This window comes from Nicotiana attenuata, unplaced genomic scaffold (genome assembly GCF_001879085.1).
Source record: "Nicotiana attenuata strain UT unplaced genomic scaffold, NIATTr2, whole genome shotgun sequence".
In the NCBI taxonomy this organism is placed as follows: Eukaryota; Viridiplantae; Streptophyta; class Magnoliopsida; order Solanales; family Solanaceae; genus Nicotiana; species Nicotiana attenuata.
The window spans coordinates 270,388-286,820 of record NW_017671346.1 but is presented as its reverse complement, the minus strand read 5'-3'; positions in this window follow the sequence as shown (position 1 = coordinate 286,820).

Sequence of the window (16,433 nt, the reverse complement as noted above, 5' to 3'; positions counted from 1 at the left end):
TTTGCAGCGCCATTAGTGTAGAGGGTCCAGAGGTCGGTGTGAGCAGAGGCGCGGAGGGCCTCTTGTTCCGCCTCTGGCAATATCCCTGCACTGAAGTCGGAAACAAAGTCGGCGAGTACCTGCGCCTTAATGGCGGTTCTTGGGTAGTAGGTTATGTCATGCTCGCTAAGCTCCATGGCCCATTTGGCGAGCCTACCCGAGAGTTCGGGTGTGTGTAGGATGCCTCTTAGGGGGAAGGTTGTTATTACCTTTATGGGATGGCATTGAAAATAAGTTCTGAGCTTTCGTGAAGCTACGACCAGCCAGAGCCAGTTTTTCGAGGTGTGGGTACCTCATCTCGGAATCTACTAACGTTTCGCTGATATAATAAATAGGGGATTGCGTACCATTGTTTTCGCGGACCAAGACGGCGCTGACAGCGACTTCGGATACTGCTAGATACACAAGTAGGCACTCGCCTGGGTCTGCCTTGACGAGCAGTGGCGGCGAAGATAGATATGCCTTCAATTTCCTTAGGGACTCGATGCATTCCTCGTTCCATTGTAGCCAATGATCTTTCCTCAGCACACTGAAGAATTTGTGGCATCTGTCCGAGGACCGCGAGATGAACCTTGATAAGGCGGCTATTCGCCCCGTTAGTTTCTGCACCTGCTTCTTGCTGTTAAGAACCTCGGGTATTGTGTCTATGGCCTTGATCTGGTACGGGTTGACTTCGATGCCTCGTTGTGATACGAGAAAGCCTAGAAATTTTCCCGAGGCCACGCCGAAGGCGCATTTTTTTGGGTTCAACTTCATCCCATACTGCCTCAGTATCTCGAAGGCTTGCTTTAAATGGTCGATATGGTCCTCCTTCTTTACCGATTTTACTAACATGTCGTCGATATAAACCTCCATTGTCTTACCGAGCTGTTCCTTGAACATCTTGGTGACCAACCTTTGGTACGTTGCACCCGCATTTTTCAGTCCGAAGGACATCACTTTGTAGCAGTACGTCCCTTGATGGGTAATGAAAGTTGTCTTTTCTCGGTCCTCTTCGGCCATTAGGATTTGGTTATAGCCAGAGTAGGTGTCCAAGAAACTTAGCAGTTCGTGCCCTGCTGTTGCATCGATCAGCTGGTCGATATGGGGCAATGGAAAGGAGTCCTTTGGGCATGCCTTGTTCAGGTCGGTGAAGTCTACGCACATTCTCCATTTCCTGCTTTTCTTTTTAACCATGACCACGTTGACGACCCACTGGGGGTATTTCGATTCTCTGATGGAACCGTTGGCTAGTAGTTTGTCTACCTCTTCACTGACTGCCTCGTTGATTGCGACATTGAACTTCCTCCTTATCTGCCGTACTTGCGGATAAAGTGGGTCGACGTTCAGCTTGTGAGTGGCGATGTCTTTTGGGATCCCCGACATATCTGAATGAGAGAAGGCAAATAAATCTGCATGGTTAGTTAAGAATTCGTGGTACTTACCTGGGTCGGAGAGGTTGTGCCCGATGTAGGCTTTCATTGAACTGTCGGTACCGTCCAGCTGGACCGGCTCGAGGTTCTCGACTGTCGCTTTGCAAGCTTCTACGATGTCTGGGTCCCTAATGACATCTGTCATCGAGTTGATTTGGTTCCCGACATGGCTGATTGCTATGCTTCCGCGCTAGCTCCCTTCAGCTGTTTGGTATGTGTGCAGTCTTGGGCGATTCGGTAACATTCCTGGGCGGTACGTGGCTCACCTCGAATGCTGAATATTCCCCAGGGGGTGGGAAATTTGATTACTTGATAGAAGCTCGAGGGGATGGCTCGCATGGCGTGTATCCATGGACGCCCTATGATGATGTTGTAGGCCGTTTCCTGATTCATGATGTGGAATGTGGTTTCCAGCGTGACTCCTCCCGCCAATACTGGCAGTGATATCTCTCCTGAGGTTCGCTCTACTGCATTGTTAAAACCCGTTAGTGTTATGCAACGCGGTATTATCTTATCTTCGAGCCTCATTTGCATGAGGACTCTTGGGTGGATAATACACGCGCCGCTTCCGTCGTCTACCATGATTCTTTTCACATCAGTATCAGAAATGCGTAAAGTTATAACTAAAGCATTGTAATGAGGGAAAGACAAACCGTCGGCATCAGACTTATCGAAGGTGAGACTATCTTCGAAGTCATCATACCGTTCGTGAGCGATCGTGCGCTTCAACTAGTGTGTGGTGGTGAACTTCACATGGTTGATTGCCGAGTCGTCGCCGTCACCGACGATCATCTGTATGGTGCGTGCTGGAGAAGGTGGCTTTAGTGGTCCTTGGGATTGGTCGCGTCCTCTGGCGAAATTAGCCCTTCCTTTATTGCTGAGCAGCTCCTTCAGGTATCCCTGGTTCAGCATTCTAACTACCTCCTATCGTAGACCTATGCAATCTTCGGTCTTGTGTCCTCTTTCCTGATGGAATTCGCATAGGACGTTCGACCTCCTTGCACTAGGATCTGATTTCATTTTTTGTGGCCACTTCACCTTCGTGCCCATCTTCTCCAGTGCGTACACTATTTCTGAAGGGGAGACACAAAAGTTTCGAGCGGATAATAATGGGGGCATACCTCTTTCTTTCGAAGCGGGGTGGCATGTCGCTGTACGGCATCTGGATGTCTTGGAGGAGGCGGATTGGGAGTTCTGACGTATGGTTGATGCCTTTCTCTATTGAACCGTGGGAGTGGTTCTCGTCGCCCGTCGTTGCGTCGATCCCTCCTTACCTCTGATTGTACTAACGTTAGTCGTTGGGTTGGACCGTTAATATCGTCTTTATCCGCTCTCACTTCGGCGCAATAGGCATTATGAATCTCTTCCCACGTGGTGGGGGGATACTTCATGAGTCGGTTGAGCAGCTTCTTGGTTGCTTTGGATCCGTCTCTGTTCAACCCGTTTTGGAAAGCTGCGACCGCCATTCCTTCTGATACGTTTGGCAGTCCCATTCTTACCCTGTTGAATCGGGCCAGGAAGTCCCTGAGTCCTTCACTCGTTGTTTTCCTGATGGCGAAGATATCGTTGACCCTAGCTTCGGCCTTCTTTGCTCCTGCATGAGCGGTGGCGAACTTGTCCGCCATCTCTTCGAACGTCGATATCGATCTGGCGGGCAGTTGAGAGTACCATGTTAGCGCTCCTCCTGTCAAAGTTTCACCAAACTTTTTCAGCAACACGGATGGCACCTGTTCTTTCGATAGGTCGTTGCCTTTTACGGCGGTCACATAATGAATCATATGGTCTTCCGGATCCGTGGTCCCATCGTATATTTTCAAGTACGGTGGCATCTTGAAGGTTTTAGGGATTGGGTGAGGAGCAGCTTCCTCACTATAAGGTTGCTCGACGAACCTTCCCACATCTCGTTTCGGTAGTAGCTTAGGGGCACCAGGTATCTTGTCTACCCTTTCCTGGTGTTCCTTCATTTGATCACGAAGCGCTTTATTCTCGTTCTCCATTTCTTCCATTTTCTTAAGGATGGTTGCGAGCGCATCATCGCTTGCATTGGTATCGATGTGGGCGTTACTTGTTCGTACAACACTGGGCTCACCGGCGGCAGCGGCGATTTCTGCCGTTGACGAATCTTTGATATTTCCCTGAGGTGGTTTCTCGAGCATGCTACTCAAAGTGTTCGTCAACCATTCCTTTAGTAGCTTCTTGACTACTGGGGGCGTTTCCTTTGCTGCAGATGTAGAAGTCCCTCTTTCATGCAAAATCGTTAGATCTTCGAGTGAAGAGGGTGAGATCTCCCCCTCCGGTACACTACCTGGTGTTACATTCGCGGTATTTTCTCTACCGGCTTCGTTGAGTGGGCCTATGAGGTTGGTTGAGACATCTGCTATCATCTTCAGCCTTGATTCTTTATCTGCCGTTTTTTAGTTTCTATGAAGTCTGAAGAACAGCGATTGTTATTTTCGATATCCTAGATGTGAACTATGATTTCGACTACAGAAATCCCCACAGATGGCGCCAAATTGTTTGACTCAAAAGTTGTTTACCACTTTTTAAGCAAATCAATCAATATAGATGAAGGGGTAATCGTAATCGAAGACAATAAACCCTAGGATGATCTTGGCAATTGATTCAGACAACGATAATACGAATCAGAGAGACAGAGAGAGAGTAATAATCTTCGAGAGATCAGAGAGAGAGATAATGTTAGAGAGATTGTCTTTTCAATAATGAAAAAATATTCCCCCCCCCCCCCCTTTACAAGGTTCGGACCCCCCTTTATATAATAGAGGAGCCTTACTTAAATATTAAAAGACAGAAATAAAGTACATGCTACAGAGGGGCCGACGCGATCATGAAGTCGTCCCTCTTATTATTCCTATGTCGTCCTTCTAGCTGGACTCACATATATTCGGTCGGTCGTGCTGGCTTAGGGATGTGGTCGGTCAAATTCGACCCCATACAAGGTGCAAGAATTTAACCTTCTATGATAGTAATATAAAGGCTCCAGCAGAAGGCAAAAACACAGATGGTATCCATGTTGCAAGATCCAGAGGTGTCAACATAACAAATTCACCTATTGGTACTGGAGATGATTGCATATCGATTTGTGGGGAAAAGCTAGGCTTAGGATTCAACAATAACATTGAGGTCTGCGAAAATTTCCGATTGTGGCAGGTAAAAAGCCAAAGAGTGGCTTGTGATTTTGTGTAAACTTTAACCCTCTAAACCGTCCAAAAAATAACACTTTATATAACTTTTATATCTACCGAATGTCTTGTTTTGCTCTGTTACTTCTATGCTTTTTGGGTAATTACGACAAGTTATACTAAATTCATTCAACATCGTGTGATGCCTACGATTACCAAGATTGAAGACTTATGTTTTTTCCTTTTCCTTTTTTCTTTTTTTGTTCTTGTGTGTTTGCTTTTTGTTTTTTTAGGGTACGCCATATTAAAGAATACATATTTTAAAAACATTGCTTAAATGTTATTAGACAAATTATTTAAGTTATATAAAATTATAAAATAAAAATTAAAGAAAACTTCCTGAAAATGATAAATGTTATGCGCTAAAAAAAAATTTAGTTGGCTAAATATATGTTTAAAGGATAGAAAATCAATCAAATATATTTTCGTGTTGAAGTTTCATTAAAAATCAATCTTACAAAGTTTTAGTCGTTACTCTTTAAAAATAAATTTTATACTCGATAAAATTGTATCAATATCCTAAAGAATAACATATAAGGTATTATAATTATATTAATTAACTTTAAAATCTTAAAAATTCGAACTTCCTACATTGTTCAAATAAAGAAATTTTTAAAAGAAATATGTAGGAAGATCTACTGAAAACTAACTTAAATTTCTTATAAATTACAGTACAATTTAGTTCTATTAATTTCAATATATAAATTAGAGTATCTTATATATGCTTTACTTATCTAATATTATAATTGAGTTTAGATTTAATACACGTATATATTACAACACGTAAAAAAATTAAAGTATATTATAGTATTTATTATTACTATAAACTATTATTATTCTCAAATATAGGTATGTCGTTTTGTAAAATTACTTAAAGATATTTTCTTATTAATGTGCCTATAAGTTTGGTTTAGATTCTTAAAGACTTAGAATACATCTATTTTTATTAGTAAATATCTAATGTACGTGTAGTAAAGAAGCTATATTAATTTACACAACTAAAATAAACAAATTTATGCAACCTAAATATTAGGAGTTTATTCAAAGTTCAAATAAAGAAAATTTAATCATCAAAATTTTAGTTGATTTTGTAGTCCTAAACATTAGGAAATTAAGTTAAATTACATTATTGTCCAACATAAAATATTTTTTTGAAGGGTAAAAAAGCCGAACGACATTTCACTAAGGGCCTTCGTGTTTTTAATATATATATATATATATAATGACACATGATGGTTTAAATATTTATTTATGTGAAGGAACAATAAAATCTAATTAATGAGAGAAATTTTATTCTAAATACCGAATAATATTGTTACAATAACATAACACGTAAACTCAAAATGAAAGGATATTATTAGAACTTACATAAATGATCAGTTGTAGTCATGTTAGGTAGATAAATTTGTATTGTAGTTCAAATGTATCTAATGTGATGGTATCTTAACAAATACTTCTTTATGGACTATATGTTTCCTTCTAATGCTTTGGTTACTCTGCCATAACCAGAACTCTAGTTGTCAACATTGATAAATCTCTTGAAAGTGCAACATATAGTTATTCATGTAAGAAAATATATTGTGGTAAATATAGTTCAATATTTAGGATGTTTATCCTTGTGCTTTATTTATTATAACTACAAAACATAAACATACTGAAAATTATTTTCACACAAATTTAAAAGGATATAAACACATACTTAGAAGCACATTGACCAGTATCATAAGTTCTGCATGCATGACGTTATTGTCAAAACGTCTATATACCATATGCGTACTATTACATAAGCTATTCAGCGGATCTAAGTTTTAAGTAGCATGACGGACATATTTTTCTTCAAAATTAACCTATATGCAATGGAAGATCAACTTTAACTTAGTCTATTATATATATGGTGACACTAACACACATAAGAAAATAATGAACTTGACAACAAACTTGTACGGTAGAAGACTATTTTATATTAAAGTATTTAAGTATTCTACTTGGTAGTTATTGTTACTATTATCTTCTGCTGAGTCAACACTGAAAAGTATTTTATTTTTACCATAACCTTTTATTTAGTTGATCAACATATTCATTTCTGCAAGCTAAGATAGCTCTTTAATTTCTATCATGTAATTTGCACAAATTATGTCACGACCCAAACTCCACTAAGGGTCGTGATGGCGCCGGACTCCACTGTCAGGCAAGCCAACAACAAATAACTAGTAACTTCTCGTTTTAAAAATTTCTGAAATCACTTCTTTTATGCGTTTAAACAATACGTGATAAATTCCACTGAATAAATAAGGAAACATTTAACAATTTTAAATTTCTGAATAAACCCATAGACACCCCAGAACCCGGTGTCACAAGTGCATGAGCTATTTCTAAGAAACAATACAATACAATATTCGTCCGGAATACAAATGGACAGAAAGTAAATACAATGTACTGGAAGGGACTATACTAGCTGCGGGCCGCCTCGAGTAATGCAACTCACCTAGTCCCAGTATCATCCATGTTGCTACGCCCAGTAGGCCACTAGTAGTACATGTGCCTGTGCAACAAAAATGTACAGAAGTGTAGTATGAGTACAAAAACAACGTGTACTCAGTAAGTATCCCGCCTAATCTCGAAGAAGTAGAGACGAGATGGCAACTTCGACACTTACTAAAGGTCCAGTAATGGTAATATTAACGCGATGACTCACGGATTTATTAAGAACAACAGTAGGTTCAAGTAAATTGCTGAACAGGTAAAAGTTCCTCTTTATTAAAAGTCTCCGGATTCATAATCCATTAATTAACAATTATCTCAAGTCGGGAGAGTAGATATTAGTATCAACAAATATCAAAGCAAGCAATACAAGCATGCGCAACTCATGCCGAGGTCGTACGGCCCGATCCAATAATATTTAAAATGTGCACTGCCAGAGGGTCGAATGGCGCGAACCATAGATGCATCTATTTAATCTACCAAGGCGTTCGGCCCGTTCCACAATATATAAACACATTCAAACAGTCAGTTAAGAACTCATCAGGGGGCAATTTATCCAAGGAAAAACCAATTCTCTTTTAACAATTCAAGAAAATGAAGGTAGATCTTTTTAGAAATTTATTTACTAATTCGATGTGATTTAAGCAAATTCGAACTACCAATAAGAATTACAAATATTCCAAGTATAACATGCTTTCGGGTCCTAGACTATCCGGACTTAAACATAATAGTAGCTACGCACGGATTCTCGTCACCTCGTGCGTACGTAGCCCCTACAAATAGGAGCACATAACCAATTAACTCAACTATGGGGACAATTCCCTCTTACAAGGTTAGAAAGAGACTCACCTCGCTCTGGAGATCCATAACCGGCATTCCACGCCCTCCCGAAGACTTGAATCGATGCTAAATACTCCAAAACTAGCCAATGATTATGCAAATTCATTAATATATGATAAACTACTCATATTAATCCAATTTATAACAATTCCTAACCCTGATCGAAAAGTTGACAAAAATGCTCTCGGGCCCACGTGCCCAGATTTCCAAAAAATTCGAAGATTAAGTTTACTCATAGCTTCACGAACTCAAATATATAATTTTCTCTAAATTCCATACCCAAAATCGTGGTCAAATTCCAAGAATATCAATTTTCTAGGTTTCTCCTCAAACCCCAAGTTTTCTACAAATTTCCATGTCCAAATCCGTATATAATCATGTATTTAACTCAATACTAACAAAAATTACTTACCTCATGCTTGGTGGGGAAAATGGCACCTCAAAGTTGCTCCAAATCGGCTCCAATGGAAGAAAATGGGGTTGAAATGAACCGAACCCCCGATTTAAAAGAACCTCACTGCCTCCAGCATTTCCGCATCTGCGGTCCAGCTTCTGCGAGAAGACGACCGCATCTGCGAAATGGGGAGAGAAGGCTGGGACCGCTTCTGCGGTCTGGAGGCCGCATTTGCGGAGCCGCTTCTGCGGTTCCTGGCCTGGCTTGCCCGGGCCGCTTCTGCGATACAAGGACCGCATCTGCGGTCTCGCACCTGCGGTCCACCAACCGCAGGTGCGGTTATGACAGAAGCAACAAACTTCAGCCCTTCTCAAACAAATCCATTTTCGATCCGCTAACCACCCGGAATCCACCCGGGGCCCCCAGGACCCCTACCAATCATACCAACAAATTCCAAAATACATTACGGACTTGATCGAAGCCTCAAATCATATCGAACAACGCAAAAACCACGAATCGGCCTCCAATCCAAGCTTTATGAACTTTAGAATTTCAAACTTCTACTTCCGGTGTTTAAACTTATCAAATCACGTCCGATTGACTTCAAATTTTGCGCACAAGCTGTATTCGACATTAGGACCTACTCCAACTTCCAGAATCGGATTCCGACCCCTATATCAAAAAGTCCACTTCCGGTCAAACTTCTTAAAAACCTTCAAATTTCTATCTTTAGCCAAATGACTCCAAAATGACCCACGGACCTCCGAATTCACTTCCGATCGCGCTCCCAACTCCAGAATCACCATACGGAGCTACTCTCTGACTCGGAATCCCAAACGGACATCGATAATACTGAAATTCACTTTAACCCAAACTTATAGAATTTCTTCCAAAAATGCTAACTTCCACAATAGGCGCCAAAACGCTCCCGGGTCATCCAAAACCCGACCCGGACATACGCCCAAGTCCGAAATCATCATACGAACCTGCTGGAACCTTCGAATCCTGATTCCGAGGTCGTTTACTCAAAAATCCGATCTTAGCTAATTCTTTCAACTTAAAGCTTCTGAAATGAGAATTTTCTCTCCAAGTCAACTTCGATTTTCCCGAAATTTAATTCCGACCACGCGTACAAGTCATAATGCCTGAATTGAAGCTGCTCATGGCCTCGAACTGCTGAACGGCGCGCTAAGGCTCAAAATGACCGGTCGGGTCGTTACAAATTGCGTTTTAATCTAATGATGAAAATATTTTTCTTATTAAATGCACTACTATTACCATTGTGGTTGATAACCAAGTATTCTAGAAGAACCAAATCATCTTTTATTGGATGCTCTTCTTCGTTTCTGACACGAAGCAAGAAGTCACTGATTGCTGGATTTGTTCTTACTTTTATATTTCTTGTCACTTGAATATTTTTCATTTGAGGTCATAAGTATAATTTTGGCAAGCTAGCTTTTACAGTTTTTGCTTTGATCAATTTTGGAACTACTGATCGTACTTGACAGAAATCACCTCCCAAACTATTACCTTTCCACCAAACGGTTCATCGATATCCAATATATCTCTAAAACTCTGGGCGATTATTTCGATTGTTTGACTCTTAGCCAAAAGCGCTTCATCCCATATTATCAGTTTTGCTTTCCTTATCGTGAGAATTTTTCAATCTCAATTTCAAGCTTTATGCAGTCCGTTTAGCATTACTTTTATTCTTTTTGGTATTGAATAGAGAATGGTAATGTATTACCAATATGGAGCATTCTTATGAAATTGATTTTATTAAACATTCCTACATATTTTTTAATAAGAATTTAATAGACAAGATTGTATTAATTTTAAAATCTTAAATATTAAGAAAATTAGCATAGAAGTTATTTTAGTCCAAAAAAAAAAGTTATTACAGCTATGTCCTTTACCTATGAGGTCTTCTGTTTAATATTTTAGAGCTATTTTGATCTATCAATATTATATTCATACTTTTATAATAAATATATGATCTCCTGTTTCTAAATGGATTTGGACAATATAATACCTTTTCAAATTAAATTAGTAATAGGAATTTTTTAATAAGTATATCCTAAAAGTGATAGGATTACAAGGCTAATATCCATGCCCGAAAATAATTATACTAATAGGATTCCTATAGGTAATCATGTAGGATTCCTAACGTATAGTATTATGTCCTAAAACTAATAGAATTGCAAGGCAAATATCTAAAATTCCGATTATGTCCTTTTATTATGAGTTATATGCTTAATATTAAAAATTTATTTTTGTAATCCAATATTTTATTCATGCTTTTATAATTACTAGCTTCTCGGTGTATGCCGAATAAAGTAATATATGATTTTATAAATTAATAATAATAATAATAATAATAATAATAATAATAATAATAATAATAATAATAATAATAATAATATTTTAAAGATGTGTTGAGTAAGTAATTATACATGAAAGAATAAGGTAGATGCAAGTTTTGTGAATTATAAATATGGATTCTTGTAGGATGACTTGTTTATCAAGGTCAAACTGATTGAAAATCATCTTAATTATGAAGATGAACTGTGAAAATTTAATTAGATAGATTTTTTTTACTTAAATCAATTTTATTTTAATTTTTAACTTTTAAAATATCAAATGATACATCTTTAGCTGGAAAAATAATTATCCGTACGAAGTTTCATCGATTATTTGCCTGATTTTACCCACAAATTTCTCTTATAAGTTTGTTTCTTGGAGTTTAGACATCTTATTGCACAATTCATAAGTTCTACAATAAAGTACAACAAAAGAAACATAAGTTATTATCACTTGGGATTAATTTCAGAAAGATCGTGATATATTTGTGTTTGTCCTTAAATGTGTAAATTTCTTTTCTTGAAAATATTATTCATTTATCAAGCTTAATTTGAAAGAGGTAAAATTAAACCAAAGATATTATTAAATGCCGGATATTTTTGTGAAACTATTTATCTTCCAATTACAAATACTGATTTAATTTGATATATTCCCTTGCGAAATAAAATATATACTGAAAGCTCATAATGAAACTTCTTAACACAAAAGATGTATTTAGAATTTTTTGCGACTTATAATTAACTATATGATGACGATTAGTTGTAAGTAATGTCTCTTAAATTCACATAAAAAAATATTGTACAATTAATATAAGACTAATATTTTCTATAAATGTAATAAAACAAAGAAATTCAATCCATAAGTTATGGCATTAAACATATCCCCATTTTCGTATTCTGCTGATACTTAATAACCAATTTATATTTTGCTTCTTCAATCGCATGTTTTGAAATGATACATCTTTTATTATTTGAGTCAATTCAATTTCACCCTTTATAATGCCATTCCAAAATAATATTTTTTTCTTAAACATAAAAGAAAATATTAATATTTTGTGACAAAAAAAGGAACTGTAAGAAGACGGCTTAAGAAAATTGAGACACTTAGTCTCCAAGAAGAGAGCTTAAGTTGAATTAAATTGACCGGAAGGTGAAATATGAGTAAACGAATCCGGAATGAATTTTTGGATGATTCAAAAAGCTCCGTATGGTAATTTTGGATTTAGGATCGTGCCCGGAAAATTATTTGGAAGTTTGTAGTTTAATTAGGCTGAAATGGCGAAAATAAGAAGCCGAAGTTTGAAAATTTGACCGAGGGGTTGACTTTTTGATATCGAGATCAAAATCCGACTCAAGAAGTTGGAATAGCTCCATTATGTCATTTATGACTTGTGTGCAAAATTTGGGGTCAATCGGACCTGATTTGATAGGTTTCGGCGTTGTTTGTGGAATTTGAAATTTTTAAGTTCTTAAGCTTGAATCCGAAGTTGATTTGGTGTTTTGATGTTATTTTGAGTGATTCGAAGGCTCGACTAGGTGTTAATGATATTATGGGAGGTGTTGGTATGTTTGGGTTGAGGTCTGAGGGCCTCGAGTGTGTTTCGGGTGAGTTTTGAGCGAGTCCGGATATTCCGGAACTTAGAAAATGGATGGGGGCAGAAGTTTTAGTGCTGGGCGCGGTGAATTTAGTGCTGGGAGCGGTGGTTTTAGTGCGACCGCGGAAAATGGTCCGCGGTCCGCGTTCATGAAGAATTTGCAGGTCGTCGGTCCAACTTCGGAAGCTCATATCTTTTAATCTACAAGCAATTTGGGAATGATTCAAAAACGAAAGTTGTAGATCTTTGAATCTAGTTTTCAGAAACATATTATAATAGGCATTTGGACATCTGTAGAGAAAGTTATGGCCAAAATACTAAAGCCTGTCACTACAGAGGAAAACCTATGCGGCCGCGGTCGATTTTGTGCGGACTGCAGAGGTGGGAATCTGTGGGATACTCTATAAATACGAGGTTTTGGATTTTGTTTGATATTTTGACCTAGAGAGATAGATTTTGGCGATTTTTCGAAGGTTTTTCAAGAAATTCATCGGGGTAAGTGATTCTAACTCAGATTTGGCTAGAGTACATGAATCTATCATTGAATTCATCATTTGATTCGTGATGTAACGACCCGACTGGTCGTTTTACCTTTTAGAACCCCGTTCCCTTAACTAAAACTTTCCGTTCTTGCTTTAGCTAATTTACGACTTGCGGGGACGGTTGGTTCGGGAGTTGGAAGAGTTTTGAGTGAAATATGTCTAATTGTTTCTTTAAGATTCTCTTAAAAGACCAAGTTTGACTTCGGTCAACCTTTTGGGAAAACGGGCTCGGATTGGTGATTTGACGGTCCCAGAGTGTCCGTGAGAAAATATGGGACCTGGGCGTAAGTCCGGAATCGAATTCCGAGGTCCCTAGCCCGAGTAATGAATTTTTATTAGAAATTGACAAATTGAAGTTTCAAAGAATTAAAGAAACTTAGAAATCATTGTTTTCCTAGGTATCGGGCTCGTATCTTGGTTCCGAAGCTTGGTACAGGTCCGAAACATCATTTAAGACTTGCCCCTAAAATTTGGTGTCAATCCGAGTAGTTTAAGGGCGTTTTGACCCGCTAGAGGAGAATTAAGAACTTGAAGTTCATTAGTTTGATTCAGTTGGTTTTAGGGGGTGATTCCTAGATTTAGCGTTGCTTTGAGTGTTCCGAGGGTTCGAGTAGGTCCGCCTCGTGATTTTGGACTTGTCGGTATGTTCGGGCGGGGCCTAGGAGCCCCGAGCGTCAAGTGGACGACGCTCGAGTGAAGTAAAATTTTGGAGAAAAGGGCTGAGTTTGCTGCTTCTGTCATAACCGCAAATGCGGTCCTAGGGCCGCAGATGCGAGACTGCAGGTGCGGTTATGACTCCGCAGAAGCGGCCAAGGGCAATCCAGGCCAGAATCGCAGAAGCGGCTTCCTAGCCGCAGATGCGGCTCCGCAGATGCGGGCCTCAGACCGTAGAAGCGGTCCAGCCCTTTTTGCCCAGTTCCGCAGATGCGGCTCTCCGTTCGCAGGTGCGAGACCGCAGATGCGGTCCCCTAACCGCAGAAGCGGTCCAGCCCCTTTTGCCCAGTTCCGCAGATGCGGCTCTCCTTTCGCAGGTGCGGGACCGCAGATGCGGTCCCCTAACCGCAGAAGCGGAAGTCGTTGGGCAGTAGGCTTCATTTAATTCGAGCTCAAAGACCATTTTATCATTTTACACTCAACCTTTGGGCGATTTGGGGGCTCTTGAGAGAAGGTTTCTACTTGGCATTGCAAGGTAAGTTATTTCCACTCATTATTAGTTTAAATACATGTATATTATGNAATACATGTATATTATGTAGATTAAACACTAAAAATTTGGTGAAATCAAATGGTTAGAGCTAGACCTAGGGTATTAATAAAACTAAGATTTGACCACGAAATTTGTCATGAAATGAACTAGAAATCGTATATTATTGATCCTTGGGTTGTAGAGAACAACTTTCTTCGAGAAATCTCGGAATCCAGGCACGTGGGCCCGGAGTCGAAATTTAGGAAACGTGTGAAAAAGGTTGGAAAATTGCTTAAATAGTTAGAATTCGATCTTGTAAGCCTATACTGACTAGTTCTTACTTTATTTAACTAGTTTGTGATCGTTCGGCTCCGAATTGAGGGCTTGGGCTTGTTCTTGGTATTGGAAGTGCGCCTTGGAGTGAGGTGAGTCTCCTTTATAACCTTGTAAGAGGGAATTGTCCCCATAGGTATAAAAAATTAAGAATTTGCTACTAAATGCGGGGGCTATGTACGTATTAGGTGACGAGAGTCCGTGCGTAGCTACTATGACATTAATTGCTTGGGTAGTTTAGGACCCACATCATGCCTAATTTATGATTATCTCGACATTTACTTGTTAATATGATCATTTACGATATGCTAGAGACTTGGAAGACATAAAAGTGAACATGTGAACTTGTTAAACCCTTATAAGAATTTATTTGCGTATAAATGCGCCTTTGTGTGCATTCTTGATGTTTTCTTGATATTTGTGGATCGGGCCGATCGCCTCGGTGTAAATAGATGCATCTATGGTTTGTGCCGTTCGACCCTCGGCAGTGCACAGTTTACTTTCTGTTGGAGCGGGCCGTCGACCTCGGCATGATTGCCCATGATATATATATATGCTAAAGCTTAGTCATGACATATTTTCTTGCTAAGTGTTTAAGTAATGTAGATGGTTAATTGAAATATGGTTAAGTACATGATTTTGCTTCTCATTATAATCTGTCAACTATTGGAGACTTTTATGCTTATCATAGCACATTATTGATATATTATCTTGACCCTAGTAAGTATCAAGTCGACCTCTCGTCTCTACTTCTTCGAGATTAGACGGGATACTCACGGGGTACATATTGTTTATGTACTCATACTACGCTTATGTACTTAATTGTACAGGATCTGAGGCAGATATATCTGGTTACCAGTCCGGTGCGCATCTTTGAGCTTGTGGTAGAGACTTCTACGGTGAGCTGCTTTTCCTCCATGCCGACCCGCAGCCGAAGAAGTCTTTCCTTTGTACTTTTATTTTTTGTCTACCCTAATTCAGACAGTAGGATAGTATGATATTCTTTTGGTGTATATTCTACTAGTTGCCCGTAGCTTGTGACACCATGTTTTGGCACACACATTAGTGGACTCACTTTTGGGTTGTATTATTATTATGCTACTTACATTATCCATCACTTTTGGTTTTGAATCCAATTGGGGTATTTATCTCACTTAAATTTTGATAATAATAACGTAAAAGGCTAGAAATGTTTTCCACACTTGGCTTGCCCGGCAATGGTGTTGGGCGCCTTCATGACCTGTTATGGAAGCGGGTCGTGACAACATGGTATCAGAGCACTAGGTTCACGTAGGTCTCACGAGTTATGGGCAAACCTAATAGAGTCTTGTTGATCGATACAGAGACGTCTGTATTTATCTTCGAGAGGCTATAGGGTATTAGGAAAGGCTACTCTTTATTCACTTCCTGTCGTGCAGTGGTTAGTGTACTAAATTTCCCTCTTCTATTCTCTCACAGGTAGTGAGAACTCGCACTGGTGGCGTTCCGGACCCGGGAGGAGCTGCTCCCCCCGTTGCTAGAGGCAGAGGTCAAGGCCGGGGGAGGGCACCGGCCCGTGGTAGGGGGCGAGGGCATCCTAGAGCCGTTACAGTTGCACCACCAGCAGATCCTGCGGGGGATCCTATTATTGAGGAGCAGGGCGAGGTGCCCGCAACTGAGCCTACCCCGGCAGATTTCATGACGACACCGGGATTTCAGGAGGTCATGGGCCGCATGCTACGGTTCATGGATTCTGTGACTCAGGCTGGTTTATTTCCAGCAGACCCAGCCACCTCACAGGCAGGAGGGGGAGCCCAGACCCCTACTGCTCAGGCTCCAGGTCATACAGCTGTAGTATATCAGACTCCGGGTGCACTACCCGCAGATGGGGCTCAGCCAGTTGCTGCAGTGGCACCCCAGCCCAGGCCAGCTGTGGATGGCGATCCACAGAAGTTATTGGACAGATGGACCAGGTTTCATCCTCCGATCTTCGGGGGTGAGCGTCATGAGGATGCCCAGGACTTCATTGACAGGTGCAGGGACAGGCTGCACAACATGAGGATATTGGAGTC